The sequence below is a fragment of the Myotis davidii genome, unplaced genomic scaffold, assembly GCF_000327345.1.
Source record: "Myotis davidii unplaced genomic scaffold, ASM32734v1 scaffold135, whole genome shotgun sequence".
In the NCBI taxonomy this organism is placed as follows: domain Eukaryota; kingdom Metazoa; phylum Chordata; class Mammalia; order Chiroptera; family Vespertilionidae; genus Myotis; species Myotis davidii.
The window spans coordinates 9,904,067-9,921,093 of record NW_006289813.1 but is presented as its reverse complement, the minus strand read 5'-3'; the positions used below and the strand labels follow the sequence as shown (position 1 = coordinate 9,921,093).

Sequence of the window (17,027 nt, the reverse complement as noted above, 5' to 3'; positions counted from 1 at the left end):
TGTCTGACAACCTGTCGACACCGGTTTACAGTTGTCGGACACTGGGGTTTGCTGTTTCGCAGCCGAGGTGTGTCTGCTGTTTCATAAAAACATCTAGGCTCCTGCTTTTCCGCGGAAGGGGCTGGCCCGGCGCGGTGACAGCCAGCCGACCGGGAGCGGCCTCTCTTCGGAAGTTGGAGCTGCCTTTGCTTTCCTGGAAGTCTTTGGCAGAAGTGCACCCAGGTGCCCTCATGTGCCACTAACCCGGCGTGGCGTGCCATCCGATGCGCTCTGGCGTCCCAGGGGCCCCCACTAGGTATTAAGTCATATGGACATGACCGACCGTGCTGTACTTGGAGAAGCGGGAAGCGGCCAAACTCTGCAACCTTTCTCTATTGTGGAAACTTTGCGAAAGGGAACCCTAGCTGAGAAGCCACTTGCTGGGGGAAGCAGATGCCATCTATGGTAGCGGTTTCTTGGGGGCGAGAGACCTTTTAACAGAGACTGCATCACAGCAGCGCAACGGAAACATTCCAGGCGCCCTAAGTGGTGATGAGAAAAGCCCAAGTGGCCTGGGCGCCCCTCCTTTGTCCCTTGGGTGTGCAGGAAGTAAACTTAAGAAGAGCACACCCGCCTGAGGCGGCTAGGCGACCAGGCCAGGGACAGGACGTCCCTCTCCACCCGCTGCCCTGGGGAAAGAGAGAGCCTATGAGACAGGACCCAGTACTGCTGGTTGGCTCCCAGTGGCCAGGGGCCTGGCCGCTCTAGGGCTCGGATGGATGCCAAGTGCAAGGTCCTCCTGAGCTCCCCCTGCTCAGACAGGTTGGGCAGGCAGCTACTGAGCTTTACTTGCTGGCTTGGTTCCCGTGGCCCAGATGGGGAGTGTGTCCAGGGTACCAGTCCGGGCTACTGGGCCACTTTGCACCGCATCTTTCACGCAGCAATCAGAGCTCCCAGCTTCCGGTGGAATCTGCAGGAATTTCATTCACTGGACTCTGGCGTTGTACTCCGTTTGTGCCGTTTGGAGCTGTGGGATTGAGGCTGACATCTGGGCTTGGTCCCCAGAATACTCTGTTGCAGGTGACCTGGGCCACCCGTACCCTGGACACCAACGGCTGGGATCATGGAAGCCCAGGGACTCTGGCAGCATTGGGATGGCTCCCGTTTCTCCATTTTGGGGTCTGAGGATAGACACAGAGCCACTGCCCATAATAGTAATGTCATCACCAGCTCTGTAATGAGGCTGTAATTTCTCGGCTCAGAGTCAGGCTTTATTCTTCTTCATGCTGCTATCGCCATCTTCACCCCAGGAGCCCCAGCGCTCTCCAGAAATACCCTGCAACTGCCTGGGCTCCTTTCCTGCTGTGACAGATTCTGGAGGCAGGGGTAGGCGCTTGGCACTCCTGCTCTGGGAAGTCCCTAACCACAGCTCTCTCCTATTCCCCAGCCCACCTCCAGGCACCCCAACCCCTTCTCCCCAGCATCCAAAACAAACCAAAGGGCCAGCTCTGCCTCTGTTCCCTTTAGCAAACTCCAGTGTCACATTTCAGGGCAACAGGTAAACACCGGTGAGATAAGCCCTCTTGTGTGACCAGGAGAATGAGGTGGAATGTAAAACAGTGTCAGGATCCAGCCACAAGATTGATCATCTCCTTCCCACCTTACCCCCAAAAGTCCACCTTGACATCCGGCACCCAGTAGCTATCAGAACGTGGAGGAGGAGGGGCCATCAGAGGAAGCTTTGTCCTGACCCTCACCAGCCCAGCAATGCCTCCCCACCATGCTCTGCATGTATTACCTCCATTCAGGTCAAGAGATGATTGTAGGTTCCTGGAGACACCTGGGAGGTGAGTGGGGAAAACCCCTGTGGAAACCAGCTTGAGGAAATTAGAATTAGAAAGGACTGGACTTGCCCCAAGGGAGCCATGGAAAGGTGCCAGAGCAGCAAATGTGGCCATCCGCCCAAGGCTATGGGCTGGGATCCTAGCAGACCCTGGTGACTTAGATCACCTCTTCCCTTCTTTCTCTTTGGCCCTTTTTCAGAAAACTTCCACAAAGAGGATTAGGAAGTTGTAAGAAAACTGCCTCCAAAGCATCATATTGGAGAGGGGGAGGGGCAGAGAAGGACTGAGAACTTGGTGGCTCAGCTTTGCCAAGGACCCTGTCCTCCGGAAAGTAAGCCCTCTACTCAGTTTTAATCATCACGTGACTAAGTAGGGCTGAGGAAGGCCAGGGTGCCAAGCCAGGAGAGAGGCTCATGCCAGGGACCTTGGCCTGACTTCACTGTACTCCTCATCCAGGTCCAGTTCACCAGTTCCACCCTTTCGGGTCCAGCCATCCCTCTGCTGGCCTCAGTGCTGCGGGGCAAGTAGGAGGGAGGAGTTGGGTCCTGCTCACCCTCGGGCACTGGAGGAAGATGAGTAGTGAGTGGGGCTCCAGCGTCCCACTGTCTGAAAACCCATGGCCTCCAGAGTGTGGCTCTGGGTGAGGGAGCTGGAAGAGGCCAGCTTCTCGGACCCTCAGCCACTGTTGCCGCTTGGCACGGGATCCCTCCAGCCGGCCCAACCACGGATCTGGAGCGGTTCCCTCCTATTGTCACCCGCCATCACCGAGACAGAGGCAGGGCCGCCCAGCGGTGCAGAGGAGACCTAGGGGTCGCTGCGTGATCTGATCGGAGCTCCGCCTGGCCAGCGTCCCGGCGGGTCTGGGTGCTCAGTGTTCCTCAAGGACCTCCACTCCTGGGCCGTTCGTTGGCAGGTGGCCCCGTTGCTGGCATGGCCCGCCGAGCCCAGCTCCACAGTAGCAGTTGACCCCGACTTTCTAGCTGGAAAGCCTGGATTCTTGGTGCGCTCCTGGTAGGATGTGGGCCTCGGAGGCACCCATGGGTGCACAGGGTTGCATGTAATGTGCGGACCTCAGCTAGGAGGGAAGCTGGGAGGGGCTGTGGTGGGCAGGGGAGGAAGCCTTGAGGCCTTGGCGAGTGGGGGTGGGGCTCAGGGAGGGTTGGTGAACAAAGCGCATTTGAATCAAGTTGACTGTTAAATTGGTTTGAAAACCTGGTGGAAAGTTGACTTGCTCCTTCTGGGGCTGGGACGGGGGTAGTTATCTAAACAGGAGGGTGTTGCTATCAGAACTCTGAAAAAGAGCATCCATTTCTGTCCCCAGCTTCTCAGTGCAGTCTCCCCTTCCTTCCCACCACAAACCCGTGGTGTATTTACATAAGAATGAATTTAAACAAACCAAACAGCATCCTCATTTACAATTTTATTTATTATAAAATAATTATTCACTGTTTTGAAGCTCCAACGACCTAGGTCTGAAGAAGAGGAGACAGCTCAAGGGGGGCTGCCCACTCCCTGGAGCCACCGCGGGGACCTGCCTTCAACACCGAGAACGGCAACGCAGACCCTCCTGGGTGCAGCGGGCAGTGCTGTGGCCTCCGTCGCCTGCCGTTCAAATGGCCGTTCTTTGCTGTGCGGATGGCGGGCCGGGCGCCTTGACTGGCCCAGGTCTCCAGACCCCGCCAGGCCCTCCGCCCCAATGTGAGCGATTTATGACTCTTGTTAAATACTCATTAGGACTTTGCACCTTTCTCCTGCAGGACCCAGGAAGCCACGGGCTAAGCAACAGCGAGGCGAGTGCCAAACAGTCAGCAATGACCTGCAAGGAGCACGAAGCTGTAACCCAGGTGCCCAGAGGGTCGGCTGGATGCAATGATCCGGTGGTCCTCTCAGCCCAACCCCTGGGTGCCCAGACAGTGTTCTCCTGCCACGCCAAGCTGGGGGCGGGGGTTGGGGGTGGGGGGAGGCGTGTCCATGACGCCTCTGGAGCATCCTGACCTAGAGTAGCGCCTTCAACTCGCAACACTGCGGAGACCCCCACTTCCAGAGGGGCATGCCGCGGAGGGAAGAGTCAAGTGGGGCAGGCGGGAGGAGATGCCGGGAGGCTCCAGGAAAACACGAAACGGAAAAAGGCCCAGAGCAAAGGACACGGATGGTCAGACTCTGGGAGCAGTGCTTCAATAGAGTGGGGTTTGGCTCCCCGGAAGGCGGAAGGCAGGTGAGCTGGTGCGCAAAGTGTGCCTGGGAGCCTGGAGATTTCCCAACCCACGGGGGTTTCCCACCGTTGCAAGGCAGAGAAAGGGACGCAGTGGCCCGGCCTGCAGTGCCCCGGTGAGTGTCGGAGGAAGTGAATTACATGTGTGTGCGCACGTAAATATTTTATAAACCTCCCCATAATTAACCAGATCATTTCCATTGTGCTCCAATATGATCAACTGCGACAATGTGAGAGTTTTCGGGGTTTATAATTTGATGTCACCAGACGGTTGCTCCAGGGCAGAGGTACCATCGCTGCACCAGCTGCACTCGTGTTTATTTGTTTTTCTCCGGTGTTCCTGTAGGGCTCCATTATGCAGTGTTTAATTAGTTTGCGTTTGTATTTCACCCTTCCCAAATCAATGCCATCCCGGAGCAAGGCGTTGTAAATGCTGGCAGTACAGGTGTACTGCCTCCTCCGCAGCAATAGGAAACGCGTGTCTGACAAATGAAAGCAGGGCTCTCTGTCAGCTCTCTGTAGCTGGGACTCCAAGATCAAAGCCAGCGGGGACTTCTGTGCCCCCTGAGCACAGTCCTGGCTGTGGCTCCGGATGCCATTGGAGGGAGCTTGGCCACCTGCATGGGAGACAACTGACTTCAATTTGTTCAAGTCCTGGGGTCTTTGGGCCAGCATTGGCCTCCAGCGCTTTGAGCTTGGGGCCTCCTGGGCATGGGCTGAATATGTGCAGGGCTCCCACCTGGATGCCGGGTTGTGGACAAGCATACAGATAACCAAGCACCCGACGAGGGCCCTTGTGAGTGACTTCCTGCCTGATCCCAAAAGTCCTTTCAATGGAACCCAGAGCATACAGCTCAAACTTCTGGAATCTCCAGACAGGAGGACCCCTTCCCCCACCACCTCTCAGGGAGGTATTGGCATCTATATCTTTTTGAAATGACCTCTGGGGGCGGGGGTGGGGTGGGGTGGGGAGGTGAGGGGTGTAAATCTATCCTTCCAGCCACCAGGGAATTCTTTTACTTGCTTTTTTCTTTTTGTCAGGAATAAGAGATTGTTCATCTTTAACTAGACTGCATAGAAATTATGATTCAACAGCAGTGTATATTTAATTAATCTCACTTGAATTTAATTACCTAATGAATTATTTGTTTAAAAGGTAGAATGTCTTGTTTGCCAAGAACCATGCAGACTTCTGATAAGAACTTGTGTTTTAAGGACAGTACTTTTAAGTGTAGGCATGTATTAAGGTTTATATTTTAACTCTTTGAGTATGTAATTGCCACTGTACAACTAAAAAAAAATACTATGTTTGTTATGTGCACATGTTTCTTTTAGAAATTAATAACTTCTAACTTTGTCGTGTAAGTCTAGTTTATTTTTAAACTTATTTCATTTTGCTTTCAGCAGCATATTTTTTTCTAGTGCAAGATGACAGCTGTCTATATGAAGACTTATTTCATGATTAGTGTTTGCACTGAAGTGGGGCACCCTTCAGGAAAACTCTAACCCAGCTCATCTGGATCCCTGAGGCATCCACACTGGCAGCAGGAAGACATTCATTGTTATCAAACTTATGGAAATAGAGGCTACCATGGCCCAGACTTTGACCTTAACCTTTAATTTCTAAACTGTGGAAGAATTTTTACCTCCTCTTGTTTTCAGTAAGCAAGAGCAAATAATCCCAAGCCATGCCCTCCTTTCTGAGAAGCTCTGAAATTGAATGTCTGGGTAACCCCAACAATTGGTGCAGCTAATGCAAAGTTTATAACCGGACTCCTTAAGTGGGGAGTGTGACCTGCTGGAAATCTAACAGGATTTCTGTATTTTCTGTGGTCCTGTTGCTGCAGAAGCAGATTGCTTCATTTCCTCCTCTATCCCGGGTGATGGACAGACTCTTCTACCCCTGCATGATGGAATTTCAGCGGAGAAATGCATGATGGGGGAGTAGGGGAGGGGCAGAGAGGGTTTCACCCTCTCACTGAGTTGAGAATAGGAGATAAGAACACCTCAAATCCACTTGGTTAAATTTTACTGTCATTTTCATTAATATTTCATTAATCAAATCATTTACTTTAATTGGGAGTTTGGTCACCATTGTCCCATAAATGTTAAATACTAGTGTGGTGTTCACCTAAGTAGGAATGGGATAAAATAAAAATGCAACACTGATAAGAATTATTTTTTGTGTTTTTCTTAGAAACTCTGATTTTTACCATAGCTGTGCATTTTGAAATTGGTGCTTTACAGCCAGTAATGATTAAAATTATAACACAAACTTAATCATATTCAGTTACAGTTACAGTGACATCCTTCTTCCAAAGAACCAGATCTACATGCATACATATTTGAAACATATAGGAATTTACTTCACATAGTCTTCCAAATAACAAGTGACAGTAAGAAGCAGAAAGGATGAGATAATAGCTTAGGAGCGATAACCCACTCCTCAGATCTGAGCCAATGCAAGGATGATTTCTTAGTAAAACCCTCAAAGGAAATTAAATGTGTGGGATGGAAGAAGCTGAAATACTAAATGGCATATTTATGTTGAGCTCTTCCAAAGCTATTTGAAATTTAGACCAAACAGTGTTCTATCTCCCATGACTTCCTATCAGCCCTCAATCAATTATATTATTAAAGATAAAAGCTACCTACTAGAAATACCTTTTAAAAACATCCATTGGCAAATAGTCGCCCACACAACATCCTAGATAGAAAGTTTCATGTATTCAGGGTTTCTAACAATGTGTGCACTGGAAGTCACTGGTCAATAGGCAAAAATCTGTTCACTGAAGGGACATCAACTCACCCAAAATGCCCAATAGACAACCTGCCCACAGTGACTTCAGGAGAAAGTTTCTCAAATGTTCTGAAAACCCTTTGGGTCTACCAGCGCTCTCCATAACCATCCTTATAGAAAAATATAATTTTGGGTGTGGGGTGAGTCTAAGGGAGGAAACTTAACACATCCCTAGACTCAGGAGTCCTTAGGCTGCTTTTTATTAAATGTCACCTTGAACTTTACTGTTACCCAAGGCTGTCTACAGAGCTGCTCCAGAGTTCAGGGCTCTTGGCTGCACTAGCTCCTTCACTCCTGGCCTCATGCAAGAAAAACTGGATAGAGAGGCCTAGGGCTCCTGGCCCCCAATTGTCTACCAGCTTTGAGAACATGACACGCCACGACCAAAAAGAAGGCCAGGAAGCTCCCCATCTTCAGCCTCTATTCCTCTCAGTACCCTTCTCTAGCCCCCAGTTTCAGAGCCCCTCCTAATGCCTCATGCTGCTCAAGGCTGCCAAGATGTTTCTTCCAGGCCACCTATTCCATGTTCTGGGGCTCTCCCTGTCCTCCAAAAGAACCCACATGGCCTCTGGTCCCCCTCTGTTGGGTATAAGCTGACTGATAGCAGGCTAATCCCAGCTCCTAATTTGACGTACAGTTAATTGACAGATATGTGTGAACTTAAACTCCTATACAGGGAATAGTCACATTTTAATAAGGGCCCATCAGTGCATTGATCCAAAGCTTCTAGGAGAGACCCACACTCTGGATGGAGGAGGGCATTGTCCCTTGAGCAGATGCACCATTGCACTCCTGATGTTACTCACCACAGGAAAAATGCCAAAGGTATCAGTTAAACCCCTTTCCTAGGTTTCACAAAAGAGGAAGCTTATAGTAGTTAAGCATGTGCTACCAGTCTACCTGGGTCCTAGGTCCAGGGGTAGTGTATGTACCTTAGGCTTTGGCCAAGAAAGAAGTGCCATAAAAATGAAGAATTTGAGTCTGACCCTGTCTTTCATCAGCGCCTGTGCCTCACTGCCAGCAAACACATTATCTCTGTGGTGGTGAGGTGGTGGAAAGCATCAGTGATCATTTTACAAGCTGAAGACTGTGTGACATTATCTCTAGGGTTGAGTTAAGTGGTTTGTCTAAAGTCACTTAGCCACAGGATAATAAATCCAGGCTTATAACCTGGGATCCCAGTTCCATAGTTTGCATGCTGGGCAGGGGCAGACAGACTTGTTGACCTAACCTTCCTTCTCACCCTCCTCCCCAAACCCTCGGAGCCCTCTGCTCCCGTGCCCCCAGGTTCAGGGGACTGTGTTGCAGCAGTCAGGGCTAGGAGGCAGCTGTCAGGAGCTCCTGATTCCGCCCCACACCCCTTTTAATACAATTTTTAAAAATGTATTTCCTTAACATTTGTGGAGGACCACTATAAGAAGTGGACAGCCTAAGATAAGTGTCTTTGGTAAATCATGCAGTTCAGTGAAACACAGGCAAACACCAGACTATTGTACAAGGCAGAAATAGTACAAAGAGGAATATGCCGGATATTTAGCTTTTGACTTTCAGCTTCAACACTGCCCTCCCTCTACCTTATGCTGCGTGAATCAGGGTCCTACAAAACCCTTATCTGCATTGGCACTCTCTCCCTTAGACTCTACCAAAGTGGGTGCCAGGAGAAGGCTTTAGGGAGGATGGAGGGAGGGAGCCTTGTCCTCCCTGTTCCTGATAACTTCCTGTGACTCTCAGCATCCACATAGTGGAACACTTCACCCACCCATCCCCAACCCCCGCAGAAACGGGTCCTTTGTGGCAACTGGTGAGTCCAATTTGGCGGTTTCCAGCAGTCAGAGAACTCCACCACTGTGTTTATTCTCAAATGAGCCCATCGGCTTTTCTCTTATAAATTGACTTGGGTATCTGTTGGTGAAGGATGCATTTTGATGATAAATTAAAAAAAAAAAAACATTCAATGAGAATTCCACTTGTGTGCCTGGACGAACGTTTTCTGCTGCATGTCCCTACACCTGTGGAGTGACCAGCACATGGGGGGAATGAGGAAGAATTAATTGCCTTAATGAGTCATGGCCATACCCTTAAAGGGTCAGTTTTGGGGCAAAACAGTATTAAATCAATACAAATGACTTCAGAAAATGTAGTAATATCTGAATAACATATAGACATTGTGGGAAATATACTTTAATGCTAAAGCCATGATGAAGTGAAGTATTTATTGTTTTAATCTGAGTTACTTTGTGGTTGGCATATCATCCTCTTGATCTTATTTGAGGATTCATGAAATGTTCTGGAATTCTTTTCTCAGAATAGGTAGTTACTTAATATTTCATTTTCTCTGTTTACTGAACGTCATCAATAAATAACAAAGCACAAAGGTGAAGTGGTTTCTGTGTAGAGTTCTTCTGTTTGCTGTTAATCAGGTGTTTGGAAGAAGGTGAGATAAAGGGGTCTCCTAGCCACGTCTAAAGGGGCAGCACCCCTCAACCTTTAATTCGGTGTATGAGGTGACAGGAAACAAGTGGAGGATCTCCTGACCACGCAGGAAACCTATAGTCAGCTGGTCATCAAAAAGAACAAACTGGGCTTTAGAAAACACTTAAAATAGTGTGAAGAATGATTTTTAAATCACCTTTATGTGTGTTGAAAACTTAAAACCTCAGTGATTTAACCACTTGGATTTTTGGCCCCAATTTTATGCTTAAGGTGCCAATGGTACACATAGTTTGTGTTTTTTTTTTTTTCTTTGAGTAGGGTTACATAGCATTTAAAGACTGTGGTTGCACAAATGTTTGTTGAGTGATGATCTTGAGACAGACATGAGTCTGGGCCATGGATTCAGCATTCAGGAGTGTCACAGGAATGAGCATGAGGTGGGAACAAGCTGCTTGCTCACATTGAGGCCCCTTGAATATTCTGTGCTGGGGTTCAGCGTGCTCAGTACCTTAAACACAGCAGTTAGCCAACCAGGATGGTCAGAGACCTGACTGGTTCCATGAGTGCAGGTGAGACCTTGGCCTTTGCGAGCACTCCTGGCAGCTTTGGAGTGGATGGTCAGTGTCTGGTCTCAGATCTGCTTCTACCCAGGAAGGAGGGATGTCTGGAGCTAAGGGCCTGACAGAGACCCCTTTCCTCTCCACACTCCAGAGGAGGGGAGACCCAGAGAACAACTCATCAGGTGTTTCTGCTCTGCTGGCTCCTGGGTGGGGAGTGGCTCCTGTTGCCATCCTGGGGCTGCATAATAAAACACCACCAACTGTGTAGCATGGCCTAAAACAACAGACATTTATTCTCTCACAGCTCTGGAGACCAAAAGTCTGAAATCAAGGCAGGCCTATGAGACTTCTGAAGGTCCAGGGAAGGATACTTCCTATCTCTTCCAGGTCCTGTTGACTCCAGCATCCCTGGGCTTGTGGCCACATCACACCCATCTCTGTCTTTGTCTTTGTCTTCACATGGCCTTCTCTTCTATGTCTGTGTCTCTCTTCTTCTGAGTTTTATAAGGACAACCATGATTGGATTTGGGGATGATCTGGGTAATCCAGAATAATCTCTTCATATAGAGATCCTAAAGTTAATTACCTCTGAATAGACCTTTGTTCAAGATGAGGTCATATTACAGGTTCTGGGGTCAGGATGTAGATATATCTTTTGGCGGCTGCCATTCAACTTACTATAGGTTCTTAGTGAAGAGAGTCTGGGACATGATCACAGTGAAGGGCCCACGTGGACAGGAAGTGTTAACATGACCTATAGAGACCACCACCTGAGGGCACCTTGAGCTCTTTTGTTTCTGGATGATGACAAGGAGTCAGTCTGAGAGAGGCCTTAGAAGAAATGACAAAGGCTCCTGTCATTCCCTTGTAACAGCAGTGGAACAGGCCTGCTGGCATCCTGAGCTCCAAGTGTCTGGGGGTTTGTCCCCTCTGTCACTTCCTGGTATGTTGTAATTTCACTGCCTGGGCCATGACTCAGCACTTCCTCCATCTTCCTAAATATTCTAGTCATACTGAGGACCTGCAGGCAGTTCTTTCTTCTTCTTCTTTTTTTAACTCTTTATATACCTGTCATGATCTCATGTTTTCCCTTTCTAAACTCAAGAGCAACTTGTTTTTATCTTTGTATATCATTCCAGGCTCCAGCGCTCTGAGCTACAAAGATGGGTTTTGAGAACTGGTACCAATGTTGTCTGAATTACAATTGATCTGTCCAAGAGGATGAAACTGCCAGATTTTAATGTCTCTTAATTACAGCTACCCTCATTAAGGACAGGAGAGGAAGTGGAGCTCCGTCAAAGGTACTTCAATTGCCATTGCCAAGTATGGTGTTCTCAGTTTTTTCAGTTAATTATGCTCCGACTTTCTAGAGCTGCCTTCATGCAGGAGTTCTGAAGAGCCTCTGAGGTACTTACAGCCCCCAATAGGTCAGGTGCTGTAGGCTGTTCTAGACCAAAGTGGGAGTCAGAGGCCATGGGTGGGGGGGCAGAAATCTGAACCAAAGGGCGCACACAGTGCTAGATCTTAGCACATGGAACCAAGTCTGAACTTGAGGTGCTCTGCCACCTTCTGCAGCACAGGCTCGGTTGGGCCCAGTGGTCATGCCAGTCACCTCTCTCCTCTGCTCTGCTTTTCCTTGTGTGGTTCTATTGTCAGGAACATGTGGCCGAAACACCTCAGCCTTTCTGTGCTTTCACTCCACCAGTTCCCAACTAAAGAAGTGAGAGCATCTTCCAAAGTCTGGGCAGCAAACAACCTACCTTAGCCTGCTGCCTCTCCATCCCCAGGATCTAGCTCAGGCTGGCACGGAGTTAATCAATTATCAAATGAGAGGTGAAATGAAGTGGTGCTATCCCCTCATGAGGATGCTGGGACAATCTCCTTATGCCAGACTCCTACCAGTTTGTCAGCGTCCTTTCTCATCAAGAGAGACTCTCCAACTGCTCCTGTGGAGTTAATTTCCCATTATCATCCCTTCACCTTCGCTGAATATTAGATCTCCTTTGCAATGTTGCTGAGAGTCTGCTTTGTAGCAAGTTTTCTGCAGAAGTATGGTTGTATCAGGTTCGATTCACTCAGCTACAAGACACACTATGTTTCACTAGTCTTGGTTTCAACAGAAAAGTCATCCCTTGTTTCACAGGAGAAGCCTGGAGGGGTGCAGTTCAGAATTTGGGGCAGTGGCTCCATGGTATCACTAATGCCCAGGCCTTTATTTATTCCTGCTCCACCATCCACAGCTTGTTGGTGTTGCCTCTTCACTTCAACACAGCTGCCACAGTCCAGGCATCATTCTCACACAAACACAGACAGGGAAGACTGATCATTTTCAGGAGTCCCTCAGCACAACTTTTCATATGTCCCAAGGCCAGAGCTGGGCCAATGGCCACCCAGACACAGAGGAAGCTGAGGTCGTCAGCGCTCAGCAGAGGGAATGGGTTGTCCTGAGTAGCTTGGAGTTCCCATCCTTGGGCCTGGGGCTGGGCACATTCTTACTCTGGTCCTTAGGTCTGCTCACACTCTCAGTCTGTTTTATGGGATCATGGTGAGTGGCTCTTCCTCACTCACTAGAGGATGGATGTGGCTATGTGACTTCTGCAGCAGTGACCTGTCAATGGAAGAGCAAGTGCCACACCCCAGAGCCTCTTAAAGGGCTGGTGCACAATTCACAGGTGGAGATGAAGCCTCCATCAGCTTGGGGACCATGATTAGAAGGGTGAGCAGAGGCCCATGTTCTCCTTGATGTATACATATACCAAGGAGAAAGACGGCTTTGCCTTGTGAAGTCACTGATTCTGGGCTGTGGGTTACCAGTTCTCCACCATCCTTGACCTGCTACATCAGCGTGCCTTTGGCAGGTGGAGGGGCTCTGTCATGACATATCAATAGCTGCTCCTGACATTGTTTTGCATTTAATTAAGATTCATTTTTTTTCTTTTATTTACCCATCACCCTGTCTTAAGGGGATAATGAATGAGTGTGAAAATAGAGACAAAAAAACGGAGAAAGAGAGCCAGGCATGATTGATGCAGCCTCTGCAATGATTCGGGCATGTGAGCATGTGTTACATTCTCCAAATAAGACCAAGAGTTTTCTTTCTAACTTCCACCCTCACCCATTGGTTCTGTCCACAGATGAGACCCTGTTATGGTTGTGCTTCTCTCTGTGACCTTGAGGTTTCAATTTGAAAAGAGAATACGTGTGTGTGTGTGTGTGTGTGTGTAATGTAAATGAATTAATTCAAATACATTTGGGTGTTTAATATTTAAATCAATACAATAATGAATATGTTTGAAAAATAAATAATAACCTATAACTTCTTAAAACATTAATACATTTGCTTGAAAGAGGCTGGCTGTACCTGTAGTCAGAATCAGTGCCAGTGACAGACACCAACAGTCCCCCAAAATACCTCCTTTCAAAATCTGGGCTCTTATCTGAGATCCCTTTGCCCACACAAATTATGTAAAAACATAAAAAAGTCCATTCCCTGGTACCAGTTGTTTTCTCCCTTTGTTTTCTTTGAAATTACCCTCTTGATGTTAAGAAATGCATTTCTGAGATTAGAATGACATAAAAACAAAGGAAATTTCCAAGGAAATATTCTTCAGGCCAACTTCACCACCTTCCACATTTGTAGGATTTTATGTTCTTTTCCCCCCCCAGCTTAAGATACAGACTGTACAATGAAACCAAGTAGGTGTTCTTGTAGAGCCTGAAATTTGGGGGTACGGTAAACTCGGATGTTTGGCTTTTCAAGCTGAACTTTGCAAAAATGCAGTTTTGTGAATTCTGATGAGAAATGTGTTTCCAAATATGGCTGAGCTGGCTGAGCTTGCTGTACCAGTGTGGATGGGGTGACAGCAGAGACGTCCCCTGGGTTGCGGGAGCCAGGGGCTCATTTCTGACTGACAGCAGGAGACATTGTCCATTGGTGGGATGTATAGGATGAATCATCATTCATTTATTTTTTCTAAAAAGTGGCACCTTTCTTCAAGAGTCATTAAATAGAAAGAAAATAGAGTTTGTGATTTAAACCTTATTTTGCTAATAATTTAGACTTTGGAGGCTTTAACAGGTAAAGGCTGTGTCAAAACAGGAACCTCTATGTGAGAGTTGAGGGTCACTACTTCATCTTAAAGTTTGTTTTTTCAGTTATTGAAGGGGAGGGATGGTTACTTTCTATGGGAAGGAGAGGCTGATGGAGCAGGGAGGGAGAGTGCAATGTGACAGCAGGAGAATGCTGGGAGTTTGACAGAGGACGGGGGCACCACCTCAGTGTGAAGCCACCTCCTTCTTGACACCTGTCTTGGGTGGTGAGGCTCTGGCAAGACAGGCTGATGCCTGGGGCAGGATGGCAGTTGGGCATCTCCTCCCCTTCAATTATGCAGCAGCTGATAAAAAATAAAATAAAGTTTACAATTTGACATGGTTCACTGAGTTAGTTAGTCATCACAAGTTTGCATAAAATTCAATTTTGGAGCTAATGCCTAGCCTCCCAGAGGGAAGGGCCTGGATTGCATGCTCTGGAAAGTACATGGAGTCCCCAGCCTCCAGGCTTACTGCAAACTGTGGGTGCCCTCAGACGAGAGAGCTGGAGGCCCCGGATTCACATCGAGAGAGCCTCTTTCTCCACTTCCCAGAGCTTCCAAATGTGTGCCGTGCTACAAAGCATGGGTAGTTATTCTCAAAGTCCATCAACTCCCGTCCTTGGGTTATAATTTTAAATAAGTGAGTATCCTGCCCTGTCAGAATCCATGCCATTTCTCTCTTGGAACCAGAGAGCTTCCATGGGACACAGTGCAGAGCTGAACACACCAGGGAAAGGAACGGAATATCCGCCAGGGATCTACACATTTAGCCAATAGTCAATTAATTTATTACGCTAAGAATGCACCTAAGTGGAACCCTAATGGCTTGAGAGAGTAAGAGCCCAGAGCTGTCTACTCGACTCCCTGGGTACCATTTACTATTCCAAATGTGCATCTTCTGAATGATGCATGGGTGGACTAAGTGAATAAATGCCATTGATTTTTTTCTTTAGGTAAAAATCATTTAGGCGCGTTTAAGAAAATATAGAGAATTGTAAAAGAGAAGTAATCTTTCCACTTTTGTTTATTTCCCTTCTGTCCTTTTGCATGTACAGATATAAATAAACTAAAACTCATATTTTATATACTGTTTTGTTTCCAGAATTTTTTCAATTAAAATTATATCTATCTATCTATTTCTATATCTATTTATATATCTATATCTATATCTATATCTATATCTATATCTATCTATCTATATATATATTTCTCAATGTCATTTAATATTTTTAGAAATATGCTGTCTTATTGGATAAACTTAATCCATTTAATCATTTCTCTATTCTTGGGCAATTGAGTTGGTTTTGGATTTTTAAAATAATTCTAAGTAACACTATAATTGCTAACTGTGTACCATAATCTTTGTCTGAGACCTTAGTTAGCTCTTCAGGATATGTCCTAGAAATAAAATTCCTGGGACAAGGAATATATATGTTTTAAATGCTTTTGATAAATATTGCCAATTGTATCTCCCCAAACTTGTATCAATATATATTTTTATGAGGCTTCCACCTCTCTATATGCTCACTAACACTGAGTATTTTAATGGGAAAATAATCAAAGCAAATACTGCAAATATATCTTAGGTAGGCTGAAAAAGAGATACTGGTTTATCAGCATTTCTTTAACTACAAAGTGTCTTTTTATTTTTTTACCTTTGCTCCAACTGCTTATTCAAAGTAGGAAACTGTGGCATCTAATATGGCAGCCGCTTGCCATACATGCTATTAAACCTTAAATGTTAAAAGTAGTCCCTCAATGTCACAAGGCACATTTCAAGTGCTCACAAGTCACAAGAGACTAATGGCCAATGTAGTGGGCAGTGTAGATGAAGACATCCATCGCCATCCTTGCAGAAGTTTCTGTTGGGTAGTGTTCTAGAATCACAGCCAGAAGTGGGATGAAAAGGACCACTGGATTGAACAGACACATTGGGCTGGGTTTTATAGGACATGGGCAAGGATCAGTAACACTGTTTAACTGGCTTGTCAATGACTGAAATATTCACGGTGAGCTGTTCCCTTCCTCTGGGAGGATCTCAAACACTTCACTTCTTCCAGGTAAGAGCTGTGCAGCATCCACAAGCGAGGGAAGCAGACACCACTCAGTGGGCTCAACCACAGTTACAGGCTTGTCCCACATCTTGTTAGCTTCAGGAAATGTTCTCTGTTCTCATCTCTATTTTAAGTTAGAACACAGGCAATGCTCACATATACTTATCCGAACATACTATTTTTTAAGGGTCCTGGTACTCAGTCTCACTGAAAACAGTTTTGGTGATTCTGTTTCCTCTAGGCAGTGAGATATGTCAAAATGGCAAAAGTTGCTATATATTATTATAATAAAATTATTATTAATGTTTTACTCTTTTTGAGATTTTCTTCCTCTAATTAGCCCTGACCACAGTGGGAGGGTCATAGCATGGTGCAAACTTAGCAGGTTAGGGCAATGATGTCTTTTCTGATTTGTGAAGTTGTTCTACAGACATGCAGTGAGTCAAGTTGAAACTCATGTCCATGCTACTTTTGTTTATCTGTTTTCATTTTTTATTACAAATTAGATTTGAGAATGTTGATAAACTTTGATGTGAAGGATCTTTCCCAAACATAAATCATCATATTTGGCTTCCAATAAAAAAAATGCTTCATTGAAGCTTTGGAGATCTGATTATTTCATATTTCAGTCAATCGTTATAAAAATATCAAGGTGATATATGTATAATTTCACCTCTCAGTTTGCTGTGCATGTTCTCAGCCCTTGCTAAGGGCTCACGCCTGTGCAGCCCCCACTGACTTTTGCTGTAAGTGTTCCTCTCGGTACTGAAGGTCAGGAAGGGCCAGCTCCCACGTTGTTCCTTGTAGGAGCCGGAGGGCAGGTGCCCCTCAGAGATGAGCGGCCATAAGACTCACAGACAACAGCATAGAGGGTAATCATTGGTATCCTGGGCCAGGGTGATAGCAGGGACTGGACTGAATGTGGGGCAGCACCTTGTGTATCCTGATCTTGCACTGCAATAGGACAGAACCACCTTGCAGCAGGCTCATCTGCTTGGGCCCCTCTTCCTGCCACATCAGAAGACTCAAATATGGCAGGAAAGGGTACCTGTGG

The 17,027-nt window shown here is 46.8% G+C and overlaps 1 long non-coding RNA gene across 2 annotated transcripts; it reads left to right on the top strand.

Moving 5' to 3' along the window:
• Positions 1-3,034: 3,034 nt before the first annotated feature.
• On the top strand, positions 3,035-6,210 carry LOC107182881. Of its 2 annotated transcripts, none has more exons than XR_001513640.1 (2): positions 3,035-4,151; positions 5,440-6,210. It is a non-coding gene; the product is annotated as an uncharacterized LOC107182881 (long non-coding RNA). The 2 variants fall into 2 exon arrangements; XR_001513641.1 differs by having other exon boundaries at positions 3,039-4,151; positions 5,443-6,210.
• Positions 6,211-17,027: the final 10,817 nt, after the last annotated feature.